Here is a 24420-nt window from a genome sequence, read left to right on the forward strand (position 1 = left end):
TTCTGAGACAAGATTCTATCCTTACTCTTTCCCTTAGGCTTCATACTCTTTGCACTCTTAAATGATTCTAGGATTAATGAAGATTAAACCAAACTAAAATGATATCTGTTTTGCTATGAAACTGGTAGTTACAGTAGTGTTGTATTGCTTGTTCAACCTAGACTAAGCATGTTTGTGGATACATTGTGGTTCTGTGGTTCACGTTTTTCCTTACTACTGCTAGTATAAATTATTGGAAGGATGGGTCTAGATGATAGCTATCTTAACTTCTGTAATAGCAACTGTTGGAACTTAAATACTAGGAGGATTTGAGTTTAACACTAGATCGGTTTTGTAGAACACTATAATTTGAGCATGTCTACATACATACTGTGAATATTGTTTTGATGCTTACATTATCACAGTTAGTATCAACTGTGGAGGTTAGGATTTTGTGATACATACCCTACATATCTGTATGTCATTTGTAAGGTGTTAAATGGAACTTTTAATTAATTCTGTCTTTATATCAGACTAAAGGGAACAACTTAAATTGGGCATGTATATGTTGTTGTTGTGACCCTGTTTATCAATGCTTATTTTATCACTACTAACATTGAATGTTGGATGTTGGAATTTAGTTGATATATACTTGATTTATTGGTATTATTGACTACTGGAGGATTGGAAAGTAGGCACCGGTATGAGACGGTGGCATACTAAGGATGGGTTTGGTTTTTAAAGCAATAACATTACCTACCTACTTGGAATAAGGATGGGATTAACTAAAAGTTAAGTCCCGTGGATTTGTATTGTCATGACAACTACTTGTTGAGCGGCAATACCAGGGATTTTGGATGGATTATATATATGTACTGTTATGGTGCCTCGGTATGAGCTTGAGCCTTAGGACCGATGGTTAGGGAGCGTATATGCATCGGGATGTGTAGCTGGCTACGATGGTTAGAGGTGTACCCTGTTTAGGTATAGGTACATATGCCCACTTCGTGTGCGTTTTAGCATGTTACCTCTATTCAGGTTGAGACCGGCCTGTAGTCCAGTGAGAGTCCTTTAATGTGACTATATATATATTTACGGACTATTAGCTATTGTTGAATTGTTTATGATGTACATGCGTATTGGGCCTCTGTTTGGATTGTAGTAGTATAGAACTTGCGCGTGGGCCTGACCCACTTCTATTTTTCAGGTACACGACAGTTCTAGGCTCAGACGTGTTCGTGCTGAGCAGAGGTCTCTATTCACTCTTCATACGATGTAGGGCTCTCTCTATAGTTTTATTTCTGGACGTTTATTACAGTTGTTCTATCTTCCGTTTGGATGTTTAATAGGGGTCCACTAGAGATGGATTCCCAGGTTGTAAACTGATGGAGTTTTGGAGTTTGGGTTTGATGGATTTTAATAATTATAATATTTTACGGATTCTATTTTTAGTTCCTTCCAGCTTTAATTTCATTTCTTAATTTATTTTGTATTCCGTGTTCATTATAAAATATTAATTGTTTGATATTCCCTCCGGTTTGGGCCTGGGCCTGATCAACTCGTGTCTTGGATCCGAGGGGTATCCTTAACCAAACTCTCTAGACCCTCTCTGTTTATTTCTCCAGCCTCTCTCTGTTTTTCTCCTCTCAAGACACAAGTACGTGAATAGGGTTTTTCCCAACCCTAGCAACGTATAAGAATATATATAGGCTTCCCAATCTTAAGTCTGATTGTAACCATACCTCTATAAGCTTTAATTAAACCCAATGTAAATCGGCTACTCCAACCTCATTAATCAAAATCCTAAACCTAAACTATACGGCACACATAATAATTTAAAATAATCAAGTCCACCTAAGTACACAAAACTTAATACAAATAATCCATACAAGCTGTAAAATAAAACATGTCATTTAAATCACCAATTAATCAAATAATTAAACTAAATAACAATCTAACAATTTATTAAAAAAAATTCACTAAATACCAATTAAACAATTAATTTTAAAATAAATAAACAAATACAACTTAAATAAATACTCACTTAATCAATTAAGAAATCAAGCACACAATTCAGATAATTAAATAAAAATATAATAAAATTCTCAATCAAAATTCCCAAATTAGCCTTTTGAAAACTAGGGTATTACATTCTTCCCCCCTAACAAAAGGAATTTCGTCCTCGGAATTCACAAAAATCTGAATTAATGTCTTTGCAAAATTCATTTCCGTTTTCGTGTGGCACAGCCCCTTTAAATGAGCGCCACCCAAATTCCAACACATCCAACCATATACAAGATTCCTATGTTTAAGAAATAGCATAAATGTGCAACTCTTAGATTGTATCTAGCAACGATCCAATCTTACCCAATATTTAATGAAGGGTAACCATCCCTCGTCCTTCCAATTCCATAGAACTAACACATAAAAGTCCTATGCATCCAACGCTTAACAAGTTGGTAACACTAAACAATAGGCTACTGCCGAAACCAATAACCAAAATCCGTGAAGAGTCAGTGCGATACATAAAACTGACTTTCTTCCAAAACACATTGCTTTCGATACGGAAAACCGCTCAAACAACCCTTCCCTGATAGAAAACTCCTATGTACGAGTTCAACTAGCTACCAAATCCGACTGTCGCCTCCAAATTGTGAGCACTCATTACCAAAAGAGAGCATGGTTCTCCAATGTATCCTTACATAAAGTCAAGGTCTTATTAGATAACCTCGCTTCCATATTGGACCAACCAGTAAGAGATCGACACAACCCGACTATCTAAAATCCCAAACATTGTCGCACGAACCTCCTTGTGCCAACAATGGCACAGATAATATCTGAAACGGTATGTAACGCTTTCAATTACCCATACCATCCTAGGATATATATTCTAAGCATATTTGCCATGATTAAATAGAATATCGCGATCCAATTTCCCGTCTAGAGATGCGAAGCATAGTTGTTGCTCCAACACCTTCAGAAAGCTCCTTTGACATAGCACCGGTTATCTTCCATATTGAATAACCACATGCTATAACTCCGTTATCAGCGCAATGTACAATTGATAAGAAATGCCAAAGTAAACTCCACTAAAGTGTAGTCTACAAGCGAACTTGCTCTATCCACTACTCTTAAACCATATGGAATTAAAATTCCAACAAATGTCAGTAATTTCTACCAACCATCCCCTCCTGATTAGTCCTACTCCCATTTCGATATAAGAAATGACTAAAACCTCCAGTGATATCCAAGTATCAATTTTCCACCTAACTAACAGATGATACTCTTGGAGACAGTTATGTACATGTCCTTATCCGTACCGCACCAAAACTAACATTGTATGTCGGGATGCAAACTATAACCAGTTGACTGCACCGTAAAATTTATGAATTTTACAGCTCAGTCACTCCGACCTTCCTAGAAGCAGAAAGATAACTACCAATCTTCCTTCAGTTCCTTAAACTCATCTGAGTAAGGTACTACCTCCTGTGGGGTCAGCTCAAATATTCTAAGTTAACCACTTCTATTTCCCTGGTAACAGCAGGTGTTATAATTTCCATATGTTAAACCACAACGGATTGTGCAATAACCACCGAAGGTTCAATTACCATACCGGTTGATAAGATCATCCTCTTCCCTATTACTTCCACCAGACGAAGCTTAACGCAAAGTGTGAATCACCACATCTATCCATCTAAGCCGTCTCGTGATCCGCGCTATTCGTAGGAACTGATATCTTACTAGTTCCCAAAATAGACAAAATGAAACTGATTTAATTTTATCAGTCAACGATCTCCCAACCAGAATCCTGACCCTTATGTAGAATCAGTAATCTCTCATCTAGATCCGTGGAAACTACTCTGTCAGTCCCGCTCTAGCATGAGAAGTGGCAGCAAGGATTTAATGATCTCTGACGGTCCATCTAGATTATTTACCAAACATCAGACTTTGAGACAGATATTAGATGTTCGGTCTCATCTTCAAGTCTTTGACATCTTACTTTTTGAACACAAGTAAGTGTCTATTAGACATCCCGTTTAACTGCAACCGCATATGGAAATCTTTTCATCTTCCAAATAGTCAAAAATTCCCGAGCAACAACTACTTGTTGCAAATGGTAACCTAAAAAAAAAAAAAAAATTCATATTATTTGTGCAAATGAGTGACTTTGCCTCCTCCTTGATATGCATCGCCAGCACCTCCTCCTAATGACACCCCCTGATGAGAATAAAATTCTTGATTAAGAATTGACTGATAACTAGTAAATTCGTCTATTATCCTCAGTCGGTGTCATTCTAACAAGTACTTAAACCAGTACCAAAATCCTCTTACTGACTTAGGAACACCTGTTTAAAATTTTCTTAGAAGATATTCAGCCAAGCCAGTTCCTCCGATAAACCAGCATGACGTTACAGCTTATCAAATGAATCTATACCATTTGACTCAAATTGCTGGTTTTCTTATCCCATCCTGAACATATACTATAACCACGTATGTCTAGGTTCATTAGATTGGCTAAAGTTAGATATACTTACCCAATCCTATCATCACATGCCTAAAATCCTAGCGTAATTAACGTTATTCCTCCAAAACGGTAGTTAACTGATCACTCACTTGTGTCCCCAACTAAACCGTATTACCAATTCTGAATACTTGACAAAAAAAAAAAAAATCACATAAAGCACACACAATAAAACACAATAAACCCCTACGTAAAACATCGTTCTTCCTAGCAAAGAAAATCTCTTTTAAAAATCAACTTTACCCGATTGGTTCACAATCTCCTTTCTATAATTTCGGAGGTAATCATCCAACCTTGAAACATAGCTCAAAATCAACTCCATTTGCCTCAGCAAATGCCAAAGGCTTAACCTTCATCCTCCTTATACACAGGATACAAACCGTCTAATGTAGCTGTATAAAGCAACTTAGATCGTCAAAACCTAATCCCCATACTCCCCGAAACGTGCTATATAATCTTTGTTTCGTTCTGAGAAGAACTTCATCCGATTCCCAAACCCCTGAAGAGTTCCCTTTATCTACCTCATTCAAAGGTAATACACAAGGTTAACTATCCACCTCAACTCTATGAGTATCGTTCACTATACTATTAGCGAACAAGATCACTTTCACGTGATCCTTGATTTTCAACATTTAATACCCTCTTTCTTGGGTTTGTTGAAATCTCCTCCACTAGAATCCTCTTTGGACTCCTATTCCTCGGTTGTCTCCTTTATGAGAATAACTAAAATCGTGTTAGTCCCTTTATACGGGGACCTAAAACACACTCCTATATTCCTCATTGGCTTATACTTCTAAAAGTAATGCCAACCGGAACTAAACCTTAAATCCCAAGTTCTGCTTCTGATAAAGAACTCGATAACGTACTCCTCTACTCCTTCGATCTGATTTGCTGTCGCCGCAGACCCCATCCTCCTTCTAGTGTCAACCATTCCATAATTATGGAATATAATTGACATCAGGAGCTCCTCCTAATGAACCGTAAAAGAATACAACGAATCCTAATATGGCTCTAAGTTTTTAAGAGACGCAACGCGGAAGACTTCTAACAAAAGACACTCCTAAGGACACTGGAACCTGGAGTGCTCTGATACCAACTGTGATACCCCTTATTTCTAGAGCCACGGGTGATCAAGTCCGAGCACAGATCCGAGGGATACCAAACAATCAATATGTAACCAAGCAAGAATAAAACTGAATTAAGAATAAAATAATAATGCGCTGGAAGAAACTAAAATGAAAATCCTCGAACCTTAAATAATAAATTAATATAATTTAAATCCGTACAACTCAGGAATCCATCTAGTGGACCCCTAAGTCCAAAACTTTAAATAAATTTACAGAATTAAAATCCAAAACCAAAATAGAAAGGAAATCCTATGTAACCAGAAGAGTGAGTGTCTGTATCTGCATCAACACAATCAAACTCTAAGCCTGGTACTGGCGAATACCTGAAAAAAAGAAGTGGGTCAGGCCCACATGCAAGTTTCAATCTACTACAATCCGTACATAAACCTGATACGCAGATACATCCTTGATAGCTCGGCAATATCTACAATAGTCCATATATATATATATACACACTATAGGATGCTCACTAGCCTATAACATAGTTCAGCCTGAGTAGAAGGTGACATATAAAACACGCTTTTCAGCGGCCAAGTACCTAGACCTATCAGGGAACATTAGCTATATCTAGCTACCTAACCTTTGCAATATACGCACCCTAACCGTGATCAGGAGACTCAAGCTCGTATCACGGTACCATAAATATATATATAAATTCCTTCCTAGTGCAGAAAGATAAAACAAATATCCATTATGTCGTTCAACTGTTTTAGTTGACAGGACATGCATCCATGTAGGATTTAACTGTTTTAATTAATCCATTCCTTATGTATGAAGAGGTAGGACTTAGCATTTTGATCTAATCCATCCCTAATATGTCACCGTCCCATACCGGTACATATAATGCATATGATTCATGTACAATGCAGAATCACTCAAACATCCAATCCATCCAAAACCAAACATAATAGAAATCAATTATATACAAGATCTTATTATGCATCCAGTATATGACTATATTTATAATGAAAACTCCTTTTAAAATTGTTAAAACAATAAACAATTGAATCCATCCATCTCCATATAATTGACAGAACAAGAATTTATAACAGTTCAGCAATTACCATTCATAGCATGATATAATGATTATCAGAATTATAAACTGAGCAACATTATACTAGAAATTCCAACCAATCCTTCCATACTAGTTCACTTGAATTAATACAACAAGACTAGCAATTAAATCCTCCTAAATCCCTGACAGCATGCCAATTCGTGTATAGATTTCATGCTGCCCATAACCACAACCTAACCAACATTCCTGAGACTTAAGTATGTCTTAGATATCATTGATATAAAATCCTAAAAATCCCTTTTATATCAATTCATTTAATTTGCTAAAACAAAAAGCAACTCAATCCTCCTTCCTCTCGGACAGCATGCGCATTATATGATTAGGTTTCATAACGCCCCTTAGGATTAGCACCCAAGCATAAACCAACTATTTTAGGGTTTTATCAAGTTAATTTTAAATATTTAAAACCCCACAACAATTTTCAAAAATGCCATTTAAACCCCTTAACTCAGAAACTTACCCGAAAACACCTCGTAGGGGTTTTATTCAAGGGAGCCGGCTCCCCCACCATGGGAGCCGGCTCTAACACTTCCAGAGCCGGCTCTCCCCCATGGAGAGCCGGCTCTCTCTTCATGGGAGCCGGCTCCCACACTTAGGGAGCCGGCTCTCCCCCTGAGAGCCCCTTCTGCTTCGTCCGGTGATCTTCTGTGCTTCCGGCGAAGTTCAACATCCCTGTCCAAAATATTTTTAACATACCTAGGGTTCAATTTAAGTTCTTATTGTCCTAGAAACTCCTCTCCTTCCAGTATGAATTAATCAACAAAAATCTAAACCAAAACAAAAAACAGTTTATGTTGCCTCTGTTCGTCTTCCTTGATTCCGGTAAAGTTCTAACCTCTGTTCCAAAGTTTCCTTAAAGTTATTAAGGTTCAAGATAAGTCTCAACAGTCCTAGAACACCTCAATTTTAAATTTTTAATTGATTTACAGAATTTTAAAACAAACACAGACCAGTTTAAGCAAGAAACCATTTTCAGTTTAAATAAACATAGGGCAAGTTACAGTCCGGTGAAACATGCATCAACCATCCGTTTTAAGAGTTGAATTAAACCCTGGAGTCTATAAAGAATGCACAGAACACAAGTTTATAGGAAAAAGATAGACTAAAACTTGCCTTTAAGGTTTCGGCTTGAAACCTTTCACATCGTCTCTAAATTCTGGCAAATCCTAAGATCGTTCCTTCCTCATCTGTTCACTGTTCTTCTTCCTCTGTTGCTTCTTGACTCAACCCACGAGCAACACCCTTAACCAAACTCTCTAGACCCTCTCTGTTTATTTCTCCAGCCTCTCTCTGTTTTTCTCCTCTCAAGACATAAGTACATGAATAGGGTTTTTCCCAACCCTAGCAACGTATAAGAATATATATAGGCTTCCCAATCTTAAGTCTGATTGTAACCATACCTCTATAAGCTTTAATTAAACCCAATGTAAATCGGCTACTCCAACCTCATTAATCAAAATCCTAAACCTAAACTATACGGCACACATAATAATTTAAAACAATCAAGTCCACCTAAGTGCACAAAACTTAATACAAATAATCCATACAAGCTGTAAAATAAAACATGTCATTTAAATAACCAATTAATCAAATAATTAAACCAAATAACAATCTAACAATTTATTAAAAAAAATTCACTAAATACCAATTAAACAATTAATTTTAAAATAAATAAACAAATGCAACATAAATAAATACTCACTTAATCAATTAAGAAATCAAGCACATAATTCAGATAATTAAATAAAAATACAATAAAATCCTCAATCAAAATTCTCAAATTAGCCTTTTGAAAACTAGGGGTATTACAATTTTAATGTGGGTTTTATTTGGCTAGGTGTATATATAGAAATTGGTGGGAGTTTATAAAGAAAAGAAAATAAAATAAAAAGAAAAAGAAAAAGAAAATAAATTTTGTTGGGACCCACAAGCACTTAAAGTGATCATGAGACCACTTTTTGTTCTCATTTTTCTCTCATTTCCCGTAAGCCTCTCTCTCTCGTTCCAGACCATTTTTTTTTTTTCAATCTTCACCTATTGAATTCTCCTTCAACACTTAGTGTTTTTAAGAGCCGTTTGCGGCTATTCGAAGCTCATGGCGAGACCTACAAGTTGATAGGAGTAATTCCTTGATTGGTGCACTATAGGAAATTCGAAAGTCCTAGGGTTTAAGGTGAAAATTGGAGGTTTTGCATAAAATTGAGGTAGGGGTCTCTAATTTGCATTTTCTTGTTCCTTTGTGAGTCAATTCTTGTTATTTGATGCCAATATGCTTAATTGAAATTAATTACTTCTGGAATGATTTTCTTGTGGGTATAAAGTTCATGATTATATGTGTAATTGTTGATTTGTATAAAAAAACATGCTTCATTATTAATTTCTTTATGTTATTGTGTTGAAAAAATTGCTAGAAATGATACATGGAAGCTTATGAAAATTTTCTTACAATTATTGTAATTTCTTTATGTTATTGTGTTGACAAAATTGCTAGAAATGATACATGGAAGCTCATGGAAATTTCTTAGAATTATTGTAAAGCTTGCTTAATTATGGAAGTATTATGGAAATTTCTTATTGCCCTAACAGTGAATACATGAGACATACATGCATATCATGGGGCATGAATGATGGGAAATGATGTTGAACAAATGAAAAGGGGAGTTTTTGGGAGAATTTGATGAAATATTTTTTTAGAAAACCCGATCGCCGCGGAGTCACCAAAGGGCCGGTATGTTAATGTAACCTAGAGAGAACGAGGGGAAAATACCTTAGCGTGGTTGAGCTAGTTGGGCCCCAAATGACGTCGCGGAGGTACCAAGGGTCAGGGACAGTAGCCAATTCTTCTCTCATATCGCTGTGGAGTCACCAACGGACAGGTTATATTAACAATTTGAAAAGTGATGGATGATTTTGAAAATGGGGAGTGACATACATGGCATTGCAATCATGGCACGGCATTTGTTTGTTTTGAACTTGAAAAAAAATATATATATATATATATATTTGATTTTGTGATTTCCCCTGGCTTTGTATGATCCCAATCCCTATTGTCCTATTCATTATTTGAATTCACGAGGTCACAAGAGGTGTGTCTTAGGCACGACCTACTGAGCAAATTGTTCACCCCATTTTATTTAACATTTTTTAGGGCCGGAAAAGGAAATAGTGGATGCCGATCCCTTTCAAGCATGAAAAGGATTAGAGATCTATTTTGGCACTTTTTGCGTATTAGTTAATCTTTTATAAAGTCACAAACTATGGAAAAAAGTATTCATTTTTGCAAATCATGGCCATGTAACTTAACTAAGATACTTGATTACTTTTGATGTAAATTGAGGCTATGTTGAATGAGAGGATGATGTTATATCTTTGAGAAATTAGTAATCGTTATATCTGTGTAATGTGGTACATTTTTCCGTGAATTCGAAAAGGTTAGATAAATTTTGAAGGTCTAAGAGAGGCCATTGCATTTTTTTTTTTATGCATTTAAGCAGGTTGGTGTAGGCCCCTTTTTAGCAGAGGTCATGCCGAATTTTTTTTAAATTGGCATCAGTTTAGGATCGTTACAAACTAAGTTAAAAAGACTTTATTACCCTTATAGTTCATCAAATTTAAAAAAAAAAAATTGTTCCAAAGGACAAAAATACCATTTTCTCTCACTTCCTCTTTTTCATCCTCTACCTCACTCTTGGCCATATATATATATAGAGAAAAAAAAAAATCTGAATTACAAGAATTACAGTAAAAAGACTGGTCTGAATTACACTAAAAATAGTTCTCTTAATTACGCTAAAAATATTGTCGCCAGTTTCGATGCCATTCCACTAATAATTACAAGAATTTGTGGTTGAGGTTTTGATGGTTAGAGTTCTCTTAATTAAGATACTGTGTTCTTTAAACCTAATTCTAAACTACATTTTTTGGGCACATGAACAATAAAGGTTAAAGATGATACAACCCTAGATATTACAATCACAACACATGACTTCATAAAAAAAAAAAAGAATTGATTAAGAAAAGAAAAAAAAAAAGTAACCAGTATGCTGTCAAACTTAAATAATTTTAAACCATCTTAGACTTTAATTGATTTTATGTCAAACACTAAATTGCCAGTGTTTTATTTGATTCCGAATGTTCAATAAATTTAGTAGCAAAATATTATTATTATTATTTTTTCTAAGTAGGTGTTTTCTTTTGTTATTTCAATTGGATGATAATTGAAAGAATTATTAAGTTTCCTAAAGATAGTGAAAGAAAGGTTGTCCATCGGATTAGATCCTAAGGCCACTATTAAAAGTGAATATATAACTCTCTACTCACCATAGAGCAATTGAACACTACTATATATATATCCATCGGATTAGATCCTAAGGCCACTATTAAAAGTGAATATATAACTTTCTACTCACCATAGAGCAATTGAACACTACTATATATATATATATATATATATATATATATATATATATATAATTTATAAATATCATATATGTGTACTCACACAAGCACTACTATTGTCATTGGCGCCATTATTGTTCAGGTTTTTTCCAAAAAGGTCACATACCAAAGTAATACACACATCTAATTCACAGAAGCAGCAAAGGATAATAGGGAATGGCTAAAACTTTGCTTTATTTCAGTGTTACTAAATATATAATATATACCAGTATAGAAATTTCTGTATAGAAAACTGGTAAGGAATTTTTTTTTTTTGAATAATTTGCTTTATACATAGAAATTTGATATATCAATATATTTGCTTTATGCCTAATTTATTCAAATCCCCAATTCAAACAATTCAAATTACCTACTTTCTAATGGATCCAAATTTGCTCTAGTGCACCTCTCACTGACTCTGTCCAATGAGAATCCAAGGGCTGAGATCAAACCACCTCAGCCCTTTTTGTCACATCACCACCTAACACACGACAACTCAGCACCCAGTCAGCAACATAGTCAACAAAGTTAGTGATGCACTCTTTTTTTATCACATGTATTAATACAGCAGCCAAATAATAAGTACAATCTGCAACATACACTTATACATTATCTATATACAAATCTTATATAAATCTTGTATACAAAAATATATTATATACAAAAATATTTTACTCCTTTTCAGTAAAATTACAAATCTCAATACAATATACACTTATACATTATATATATACAAATATATATATACAAATCTTAAATATAAAAATATATCGGTACAATTTAGTATCCAAATATATGTATAACAATATATTATATACAAAATATATTATTCCATTCCTTTTGAGTGAAATTACAAATCTCCATACAACATACCATTATACATTATATATATACACAAAAATATATATACAAATTACAGTTCAGTATCCAAATATATGTATAACAATATATTATACACAAAAATATTCTATTCCATTCATTTTCAGTAAAATTACAAATCTTAAACATTGATTATGTATCGGTACAGTTCAGTATTCAAATATAAATTTATTTGAGATTTTAGGGTTTTGAAATAATTGAATAATTATATAAATTTTAGAGTTGTGGAAGTTAATTTTTTTAACGTCTTAGAAAAATATGTTGATGCTATATGCAATTCATACGTGATACATGTTTAAAAAAGTTGTGATAATAATAATTTGGTCTCTCCAACTTTTGTATTATATGTTGTTACAAAAAGTAGGTTGTGGAATATGCAAATCTTCCTACATATATGTTGAAAATATTTGTGGTTCTTATTATTAATTTAGGAATTGTGAAATTGAGTTGTGAAATTTAATTTTTTTAACGTGTTAGGAAAATATGTTGATGCTATATGCAATTCATATATGATACATGATTAAAAAAGTTGTGATAATAATAATTTAATCTCTCCAACTTTTGTATTGTATGCTGTTATAAAAAGTAAGTAATAGAATATGCAAATCTTCCTACATATATGCTGAAAGTATTTGTGATTCTTATTATTAATTTAGGAAAATATATTGATACTATATGCAATTCATACATGATACATGTTTAAAAAAGTTATGATAATAATAATTTGATATGGAAGTTAATTTTTTTTTAACGTGTTAGAAAAATATGTTGATCCTATATGCAATTCGTACATGATACATGTTTAAAAAAAGTTGTGATAATAATAATTTGATCTCTCCAACTTTTGTATGTTGTTACAAAAAGTAGGTGATGAAATATGCAAATCTTCCTACATATATATTGAAAGTATTTGTGACTCTTATTATTAATTTTGGAATTGTGAAATTAAGTTGTCGAAGTTAATTTTTTTAACGTGTTAGGAAAATATGTTGATGCAATAAGCAATTCATATATGATACATACTTAAATAAGTTATGAGCATATTAAATTGATTTGTTTGCCGTTACAAAAAGTAGGTGATGAATCTAGTCTCCAAATTTTTTGATTACCAATAATCACCATTGGATTGCCGCCATATAAAATAAACTTTGATATATCATTATGAATAAAGTTACAAGAAATTCAAAATAATAACCTAATACTTATAATGATTGGAACTTTAGTTTCTCGCCGGATTGTCGAAAATATTTTGAGGGAATCTCTCATTTTCGAAAATTTTAGCTTATCGTCAGAATATATGGTGATTTTTCCGACTAGACCTCATTTTGTTTGCTATGCCTCTTCGACCTTCACCAAGAGAGTTTTTTTACACATAAACATAAATAGTAGAGTTTTGGGGAGAGTTTCTTCACCGGATTTCAAATTTTAGAAAGAGATTTCCTATTTGATATTTCAGACTACATAGTATATGTAGCAAAGTTTTGGGGAAGGTCAACTTTCCTTTTGGGGAGAAATTGAAAATTATGATTTTGGAAAGATATAATAATACGGTGCATAAAGAAGATGTATAAATTACGCCGAACTGGATGATCGGAGCTTCAGCTTCTCGCCAGACCGGATGATCTGAGCTTCAGCTTTTCGCCGGAATGTATGGTGATTTTTTCAAACGGAGATTCTTTGAATAGAGATCCTTTGTCTTCCACAAAACGTCCTAAGTTCAGCTTCTTATTCTCCAAAATCTATGTCTAGTTCTTGGTTGCCTTCTTTCTCGGTTACATTTAATGAAGGAGTTCAGTTTGCATACTTCAGAAATGAGAGGGATATTTCAGATTGACTATATATAGCAGTTTTGGCTCCAATCTCAACTTTCGTTTTGGAGGGAATTTCAAATTGAAAGTGAAATACAAGTACAGGTACAGAGTATAAAGAACTTGGATGTACAGAATATAAACTAACATAAGTAAATATACATTTCACAAAAGTGCCACATCAGCCATTTAACCCCTCACTGGACACTTTCTAGTGAGAGGCGCAAAGGAGATGATTCCTTTCCCTTTCTAATCCAACCGAAAAAGATCCATCATTATGCTACATCTGGGGAAAAAAAAAAAAAAAAAAAGAAAAGAAAAGAAAAGAAAAAAACGAGAGCTTCATTGTTCTACTTGGTCGGTGATCCAACACGGAAGACTCAACCAGTGAAAGCTCAACGACAACCTTCTGTTAGTCACCTTGATCCAAACCGTGAAGGCCTAACAACTCTGGCATGTTTCAGCTACAGTCTTCATTTTTGTTCCGACAAAAAATGTAATCAAATGTAAAGAATTAAGTCGTTTCACAATGATATTGCAACGAAAATAGAAACGGAAGTTGTCGGATGCCAATAGAGACACGCCGGAAGGGACAAAGACCATTACCGCCGTCAAACTCTTTAGATATAACCGTCTCTTCTCCATTGCCATCGCAACAAATCCTCTTCTCCAAAAGACCTACATGGCCATTGCACCAAACCTTCATCTCCGTCGCAACAAACCCTCTTCTCTAGAATACCTTCACCGCCAATATTCAACCTAAGATTTAACCTCTGGACACCAAACTTTTTTTTTCCTTGTTAAATCCTTATATTAGATGATCTATTTCGATCTGAAGGGATGATGAACTTGATGGGTGAAGAGAAAAAAATCTGAAAGGTTGGTGAAGAAGACTTTGAAATCAGAAGATAAAGGGGAATTTTTCTATTAGAAAAAGGAGGTCCTTACTTTCCAAAGAAAAATCAGGAATTTAAGCTTTAGTGAAGACAAATGTGTGTGAGTACCAATCACGAAAAAGAAAAAAAAAAAAAAAAAAAGTGTAGTCATTTGCAATTCTTATATATTTTTAACTTTTTAACAATATAATAATAAGGGTAATTGAGTAAATTCACTTTAAACTTTTTAACTTTTGTTCGAGTTTACTTACAATTAGACCAAACCTCAAACCTTGGGAGAGGCTATTGCACTTTAAAACATATATGGAAAGTTTGAACATAGTTCATGTATAAATTCTAATTTAATATTCAATGTGCTACTCTTAAAATATTTCTAATATACCCTTTTTACTTGAATGTTTTTAAAACCATGTACCATAGAAGCAATTCAAACAAATTTAGCTATTTGATGCATTTTTTTTTTCTTGAATTAAATAGCTAAGGCTGCATTTAGTAATGGAAACTATTTTATGTTTTCTTTTGTCAAACTCCTAAAAAGGCAAAACAAAAACAAAAATCATGTTTAATAATATGTTTTTGTTTTTCTATAACAGAAAATATTTTCATTTCTGTGAGAAAAGGAGGAAACATTAAAAATATATATATATATATATATTTCTCATATTTTCGACATTGTTGAGTAAAAACGTTTTCACTATTATTATTACACATACACATTTTATTTCAAATAAAATGTATGTTATTCATATTATTTACTAATTCTACATATTAAATACTAATAAAAGTTATATTTTTAATATATAATATATTATTATAAATTATTTTTTATTTAACAAAAATATATATTTAAAATATAATACTAGTATATTATATAATAGTGTGAATTATTTTTTGGAACAAAAAAAATGATTTATTATATATTTATTATAATATTATTAAATTATTAAGCAACAGATATAATATATTACTACTTTATATACCATATCTATAATATATTATAGGTATATTATTTAACATTTTTTATATATTATAATATACTAGATGTTAAATCTATTATATATTATATAATAAATGCATTTATATATATAATTAGTGAGAGTGCTTTTGTCCTAATATATATTATTTTGCATTTATGGATTGGGTGTTATTAAGATTTGTGATTTTAAATTGAATAGTATATTTTATCATCTTGTATTGGGTATTTTTAATATTTGTGATATAATTGAATTGCATACATATTTAAGATTTTTTTTATACTAATGAAAAGAATTAAAAATAAAATAAAATAATTAAAAAATATTGTGTACATATGTAACGAATATATATTATTAAATATTGTTATTGTTTTTTGCGTTAAAAAATGTGACAACAACAAGTGTTAATAAATGTCATTTTTGTTTTTTTATTGTCATTCAAAAAAATAAAATTATATTTCCGCTTTCTTGAGACTGCAAAACAGAAAACGAAAACGTTACTAAACACACCCTAAGTTCATTTGATTTTGTTTTGCATTATTTATTTTTATTTATAAAGAAAAATGTTAAGGTGGCCGACTTGTCCACCCAAACGAAGATCCAAATGGCTCCCCATATAAGGGCAGATGTAAGGTGGGCTCTGGTGGGCTTGAGCCGCCCAAAAATAAAATAAAATAAAATAAAATAAAATTTATTTTTACTATAAGTAATTTTATACCCAACCAAAAAAAATAAATAAAAAAATTAGTAGTACTACTATTGCACCCCCAAAATATATTAATCAACCCCAAAATATATTTCTGATCCGCCTACATTAGGGATGTCAATTTTTACCGCCCCGCCGGAGTCCCGCCCCGTCCCGCCCCGTTTATAACGGATATGGGAACACTTTTTATACCATTGGAGCGGGCATGGATACAAATTTTGTACCCGTAGAGGGTCACGGGGCGGGTAAGGGTTCAGTATACATATCCTAGGGGCCCCGCCCCGCTAAGCATATAACTATATTTAATATATATATAATATTAATAACTTATTTTAGCGACTTACCCAGTTACCCATCTCTTACAATCCTAATTTGGGATGTAAACTTGGTATTAAATTTGTTTTTGTTTTTGTTTTAGTTATAGTGGAAGTTAGAGTTTAGAACTTCTTGTGATTTAGTTGTATTAAACTTTTATTTTTATTTATTATGTTCTCTTATTTTTGTTGGGATACATAATTTCATTTATGTTGTGCCATTCTCAATCTTTCCACATATAGCAGGAACTTAAGTTCCAAAAAGTGAGAGAAAAAAATTTGTTAACGGGGCGGGCATGGGGGCACAGTATTTCCCAACGGGGCGGGGCTGGACATGAAAATCCAACTCGGAGCAGGTCTCGGAGCGGGCATGGACTTGACAAAAATTAAAAGGGGCAGGACGGGACGGGATTTAGGGAAACTCGCTCTAAACCCGCCCAGTTGCCATCCCTAGCCCATATCCACTTGATTGCTGATGCATGACCCATGTTTGAGTCCCAACCACTACTCACTTACAAACCGTTTGCCAATGGCAGATAATCATTATCATTCACCTACTGGAAATTGAATTGGGATTCGGGAATTGGATAAACATACTTAGCAAATTCAACCATACACATTATTTCCAGCGTATATAGACATACTTAGCAAATTCAAGACTCGAACTCATGCGCTCCAAAAGTCAATGAGAGACATCTTACCAACTAGGCTAGAAGACTTTAGCTATTTAGAAATTATTTTCAGCCCTAAAAGTACCTTATTGCAAGTATAGATAGAGATAAAGAGTGTTGGAAAAAAAAGAGGAGTAATTTTGGTGAGAACTTATAACAAAGAGGATTAATCTTCATGACGATGATCTTTTCCAGATTCATCCTTCTTCTCTTTGTTCTCTCTCTCTTATTTCTTCATGGTAATGGAAAAGATGCTGATCACGCCAAACCTGAGGTTGAAAGCGAAATGAACAAAAAAATAAAAGAAGAGAAAAAAATAAAACAGCTTGATATGGCTTTTTTAATTGAAAGAAAATCAAACAGAAATAATTACGGAGATTTAGACCCTTTTATCAAAAATAATCCTCCTCGTGTTAGAAAAATCCCTGATTGCCCAGGTGTCAAACTGTGCTGAAATGGTTCCGTTTAAACCTCAACCTCCTGACCTTAAATCTGTTGGAATATATTAAGTTATATTATATTAAATACTACTGTATTAAACAATAATAATTTATTATATTTATATTCACGATATAATTGTATCTAAATTCTCTATTTATCTTACCATAATCATTACATTATTTACATTATTAAAAAAAAAAAAAAAGGTTAGATGTTTATTATCAAGTTTATGAGCAATGAGTCACATATATACTTGAACATAATATTCATGTGGTGCACTTGTGAGCTGATTAGGTTGTATCTTGGAGCTGACTAATTTCGCCAATACCCGCATGAAGAGGAGGACTATCAATTTTAAATCGATGTGTTTATACATGTCTCTACAATCAGGCGAACTCTTTCTAACCTATTTTATTATTGTTGTTTTTCCTTAATTTCTATTATTGAGATTATTCATATTAGTAAAGCTTTACATCTCATTATTATATTCATGTCGTGTTCAATTCTACATGATTGATATTGTGTTAAATTTGCAAATGTTGCATCTTTTATATTGATATTGTAAATTCATGTTTTATATATGTTTCATCTCAATGAATGAAGTGATGCATTATTTCCTTTACTGAATGTATTATGAATTTCTTTTTTGTATTACTTTTTGTGTATTAATAAAATTACATGCACTATTTTTCAGAGTTTCTATTATTTGCGAATTTTTCATGACAAAAAATCACCCCTCCTTGCCCAGCTTTCTGTGAGTGTTGATATTTAAAAATAATGTTATGTTTGGTAGCATCTATTCGGTTCTCGCAAATGCAACACAAGTGTATTTAATTTACTTGAACATTGTTCCTGAGAGTTTTGCCACTCCCTACTTCGTAATTGTGGCGTTTTGGCAATGAGATTTTGCTTGGGGTACGTAGTAGGAAATGAAAAGAAATGGTAAAAATTTGAAAATTTTGTGAGGAAATTTTTTAGGAAACTAGGATTCCAGAAAGTTGTCAAATTTTCCCCAAAACATTTGTTTATCGCCCAAAGTGATACATTTATAATTTTAATTCGTACCATACCCATATTTTAAATAGTTATTTATAATTCTAGTTGAATTAAAAAAGGAAACCACTTTGTTATTGCATAGTATATGTAAAATTCTATTGATCATTATAATTGAAACAAACCTTTAGTGAAACAAACCTAATACTATTAAATTTCTTCAAAGTTGTACAACCCATTATATAAATTGTAATTGTCAAAATAATAAGAATAATAATATGACAATATTTTTAGTAAAGGAATTTCAGTGCCCCATACAAGTTCGGAATACTATTATCCACGGCAACAACAGCAGCAATGACAAATTTTGATTTATGGTTTGATCCAACACAAATTCTTTTATCAATTTAATTTTTGATATTACAAGGGTAGTTTTGGACAGTACAATCATTTTTTTTTCCCCCTTTCCTACTCTGCAAACTAACAAAATTTATTTTCTCACAATTTTCTAAAAAAGTTTTCATTCTAACTAAATGTATGGTGGAAACTTTATTTTCTTTTCCTTCAATTCATTTTTCACAATTAATTTTCATCTAACTGTACACACCCTTAAAAAAAAAAAAAAAAAAAAAAAACAAAGGAAAAAAAAAAGAAAAAAAATCTAATTGTTAGAATTATGAATCAAGAATTAAGTGTTTTAGATATAATGAATTGAAAAGAGGAATTAAGTGTGTTAAAAATCTTAAAATATTGCGTTGAATATATGATCTAAGTGCATTGAAAAGGAAGAAATATGCTATGCAATTGACTTCTGGAAAAAATTGAAATTTCATACTAATTTTTTAAATATCAAATATCAAAAAAAGTAGTGAGAAAAATAAAAAGTTTATATACAATAATTTCAAAGCAGTAGTCGTAGGATTGACTTCTGATAACCAATGGATGGGACTCCAAAATATTGTGTTTAGATCATTTTAATGTGTTTAAATATTACTTATGAGACAAAGCACTGATTTATTTTTTTATTTTTTATTTAAAAAAAAAAAAAAAAACTTATAATCAATAAGAACAGTAAAACATCACCATGAGAACATAAAATGAAAATCAATGTAATGAAAGAACTAGAGAGAATCGGATACCTGAATCTAGGGTTTAACACAATATAACCAGAATCAAGCAAACAATAGAGGCAAAGAATCAATTATACAGACTTGCATGATGGCAAAAGTATAGTTAAAACATATAATGAATTACCTCTCTCCCTAACTTGCTATCTATATGCTTTTCTATTAAAAGTGATTGAATTATTAATCTTTTATGAAAATTCAATATGGGAAATTAATGAACTTGTTTACAAGCATTAGTCTACCAAGTTGAGATCCATACCTGATCCCATGAAAGCAAACACCAATTTTATAATGCTCCTCATCAACAGGTTCCATGGCTTTCATGCAAGCCTGAATCCCTGTAACACCAATAGGAAACTGAGAAAAAAAAAAAAAAACAGAGCTGAAACAATATCATATAAAGAAGATTCAGGAATCTGAGAAATAATAAATTCAAAGAGCAGAAAAGATTCATATAATGTTTCAGGACTCTGGGAAATAATAAATTGCAAATATTTAACATTATCATGATTAGAAATCCTTGAAAGTTCTTCTGCATCCTCAGATTCTCTTGTATTAATGCAATGATATGGGTAAAAGTGGAACCTCAATTCTTCAATAGTGTTTATCCAAATAGCATCTCAAATTCAGAAACAGTTTCCTGGAATTCAATATATCAAGTTAATAAAACAATCGATTATTCACTTAGTTCCATCAAACCGAAAACTATATCCAGACTTCTGTTACCACTTTGCATCTGTCAGTGCTGAACAACACAACAGAATTGAGATGAATGCTATAGATTGATGGAGTAAGATTTTTTATTTTTTATTTTTTGTTTTTGAGAAAGTAACCACCCTGTTCTTGGTACAAATGAAAATAGCAAAACACATAACTTAATTCATAATTAGCAACCATCTGAAACTTTACCAATAATCCCTACAGGAACAAGATCCTTCTTTAAAATGATGAAATCGACTTCAACCCCTCACAACAATCTCTCTAACAAATACTTTGGATATGAGTTTTATTGCAAGGTGGCAATCTGCACACACCCTCAAGTTTTTCACAACTCGAATTGGGGTCCCTGGTGGCGTGTTAATGAGCATGAATGCAATTGCAATCTTCTCACTACGATAAGACAACGCAGTCCTTTTCCTCTTCCTCTATGTCTGCAAGAACATTTGATGTATGAGGCATGTACCCTTCCAATTTCAACAACTTTGTCATCTCCGCTAGCATTGCATATATTTCCTCACTTTGGAAATGAGATCTATCTCCCATTACAAATTCATGGACACAGTTGCCCAACTCAACAAGGCTATACCCTGGAGTTTTCTTCACACCTTCCCTCAACATTGTCCTCCTCACCTTTTGCACCTATGACCAACGCTGCTCTGATGCATAGAGGTTGGAAAGGAGCACGTAATCCCACTATGTTTAGGCTCTAATTGTAGAAGTTGAGCTCTTGCAACCTCCCCAAAGCCAAATGCCCATGTATAGTGCATGCTCCTAATAAGGTCCTCCAAATGACAGCATTAGGCCGTAATGGCATGCTTTGAACAAATTCAAATGCCTTCTTCACTAAACCTGCCCTACCCAACAAATCCACCATGCAACCATAATGTTCTATCTTGGGCACAATGTCAAATTCCTCTTTCATCCTCTTAAAGTAAGCAAACCCTTCATCCACCATGCCACAATGACTACAAGCATACAATACGCCAACAAAAGTGATCTCAGTAGGCACCAATCCCAGTTTCTCCATCTCCTTGAAAAGCTTAAGCGCTTCATTACCAAATCCATTAACAGCCAGCCCAACAATCAAAGAAGTCCAAGACACCACACTCTTTCCCCCCATCTTATCAAAAGCCTTTTGTGCCTCTCTAATGCTCCCACACTTTGCATAGAAATCCAAAAGGGCATTTGCAGCGTGCAAATTCTCATTCAATCCAACCTTCAACATGTACACATGGGCCCTCCTACCCAATGCCAAAGCCCCAAGCTCAACACAAGCAGAGAGCAAACTAACCATGGTAAACCCATCTGGTTCAACACCCTCCAAACCCATTTCCCTATAAAGGGTCAAAGCCTCGTTAGGCCTTCCATTGAGTGCAACCCATTAATTACAGAATTCCAAGTTACAAGATTCTTTTCAGGCATTAACTCAAACAACTTGTGTGCACTCTCGGCTTGCCCACAGGCAGCATACATATGAACCAAGGTGTTCTGAACAAAGACTAGCGACTCATAACCATTTCTTAAAGCAATTGAATGTACTTTCTCACCCTCCCTAACAGCCAATAACTTGGCAATGGCTTTCAGAAGAAAAGGGTATGTGTGTGTGTCAGGCTCAATAGAAGATACATGCATTTTGTTGTAAATGTCAATGGCTGGCGTTGGGTTTTCATTCTCAGCATAACCCCTGATCATGGTGTTCCAAGTGAATATATTAGGGTTTAGGATTTGGGAAAAGATTTGGTGAGCATAGGACATGGGTCCTGAAAGGGACACAATGATGAAGATGAGGTGTTTGCCCATGTCTGGGCTGGAGAGAGGAACACCATGTCTAACAGAGAATGCATGGATCTGCTTAATTAAGTTTGAATTTGGAGGAGGCGCAGGTTAGCATTAAGTTGACGTAGAAAATGTGAAGTGAGAATCTGGAAAGAAGGTGTTGAAGGAGAGTTGCTTTGAGTTCAAATCAGATCATGTTTCTACTTTCCAAGTCAAGTATAAGTGGGTTTGTCTTTTGAGTTAACATATAGTTTTTTTTTTCGATTTACAATGAAAGCAAGAACCACACATATTTGTATAAAAGTTTCTCATTCTTTAAATAATAAATATACATATGAAAGCACTTGTGACTAAGAATGACTTTGATCAATTAATATTTCTTAAAGAAAAATAAACGAAAGCCCTGTGCAAAAGAATATTAAACGGTTCTAAATAATAATAATAAATAAATAAATCTATTAAACATGTTTTTTTGCAGTGATTCTTGAGCATCTCCTTGGTCTTGGAAATAACAGACGAAATAAAATTAAAAAAAAAATTTGTAGCTATTTCCTTGAAAAGTCAAGGAGGAATGTGAGGAAATTTATTAGGGCTGAGACATGGTTTTGAAACTCCCTAACAAATAAAGCACTAAAACTCAATCATGGATTAATTTTAGAAAACCAAAAACTAAACTGTATTCAATTAGCCTGTTTCTTGTTCCACGCAGATTTTATTTATTTATTTATATTTTTAGGACAAGAAATGTTAAGAATTAATGATTAGTTGATAGATAAGAGAAAAATAGTGCCAAGCTCAAACACGAGTTTCGAATTATAAAAAACTACCAACAGCTGGTGCTGCACCACACTTGTTTATACATCCATTTTGAATTATAAAAACTTCTATGGTAACCTCTTATAAAAATATAGGATTAACAAATTAAATAGTTTATACCTTTACCGACGTTTTGACTAAGAACAAGTGTGGTATTGTTACGAGTTTGATGTCTTTATGCATGGGCCATGCCCCTTTACCATGCCCCTTTATAGTGTGGGTCTCGGCCCGCATTATATTTGAACTACCTAGTAAATTTTTTTGAAAGCTCGCTACTGAAGGAGATTGGTTGCCAAAAAAACTTCACATCTAAGTGATCAGATATACGGAGTAATATAATAAATGTAAAATGTTATATGTCATTATAAATAATACAATAACAAGAAATCATTACGAAATGGGGAAGTAAAAAATTGAATTAATAAATTAAGAAAAAAATTCTCTCACATTGTTAATTAGAGGTGGTAATTTGTATTCACAGATCATAATTGTGTCGTATTAATTTTAAAATATTATATTAAACAGCTCAACTCGAATACAATCTGTTTAATAATCATGTCAATAACTCTCAACACGTAACCCATTTGACCTATTTAAAAAAAAAATTAAATTATATTGTTTAAATTATTAATAATACTTAATAAAATAATAAATATTAAAAAATATATAAGTTCATCAACCAAATTACTAAATAGTTTCTAGTTTACAAAAAATCAAATTATAAGACACAAATTTATATAATATTTTTAGAACTTAAATAGAAATTTACTTACGATATATATAGTTAAACGTGTATAAATAGGTTACATGGGTTAAACCTATCAATTCAAACACGACACGATTAACTAAACGGGTTAATCGTGTCGACCCGTTTATGATCCGAATCCGTTTAAAATTAATCCAAATCCGTTTAACTTGTATCGTGTTCGAATCGTGTTAGCAAATAGTGTCAATTTTTGCCACTCCAACCGCCAATTCGCACTTGGAGCGTGAAGATAGATACTTCCCCCACTAATTTGTAAAGATAGATATTCACAAGTCACGATGAGCCGAAATTGCAGAATTCCATCATAAAGCCGAAATTGACAGAAGTCACAATGAGCCCAGCTACATTGACATTGTATACCCTATTTCCAGCAATGATGTTTAAAAACTTGAA

General features: G+C 33.0%; 1 pseudogene; it reads right to left on the reverse strand.

Annotated features, from left to right (window-relative positions):
- Positions 1-19743: 19743 nt before the first annotated feature.
- Positions 19744-22762, reverse strand: LOC132313754 (pentatricopeptide repeat-containing protein At4g21065-like; annotated as a pseudogene).
- Positions 22763-24420: the final 1658 nt, after the last annotated feature.

The sequence above is a fragment of the Cornus florida genome, unplaced genomic scaffold (assembly GCF_030987335.1).
Source record: "Cornus florida cultivar Cherokee Brave unplaced genomic scaffold, ASM3098733v1 CherokeeBrave_3.0.0_Hap2_Chr01, whole genome shotgun sequence".
Classification (NCBI taxonomy): domain Eukaryota; kingdom Viridiplantae; phylum Streptophyta; class Magnoliopsida; order Cornales; family Cornaceae; genus Cornus; species Cornus florida.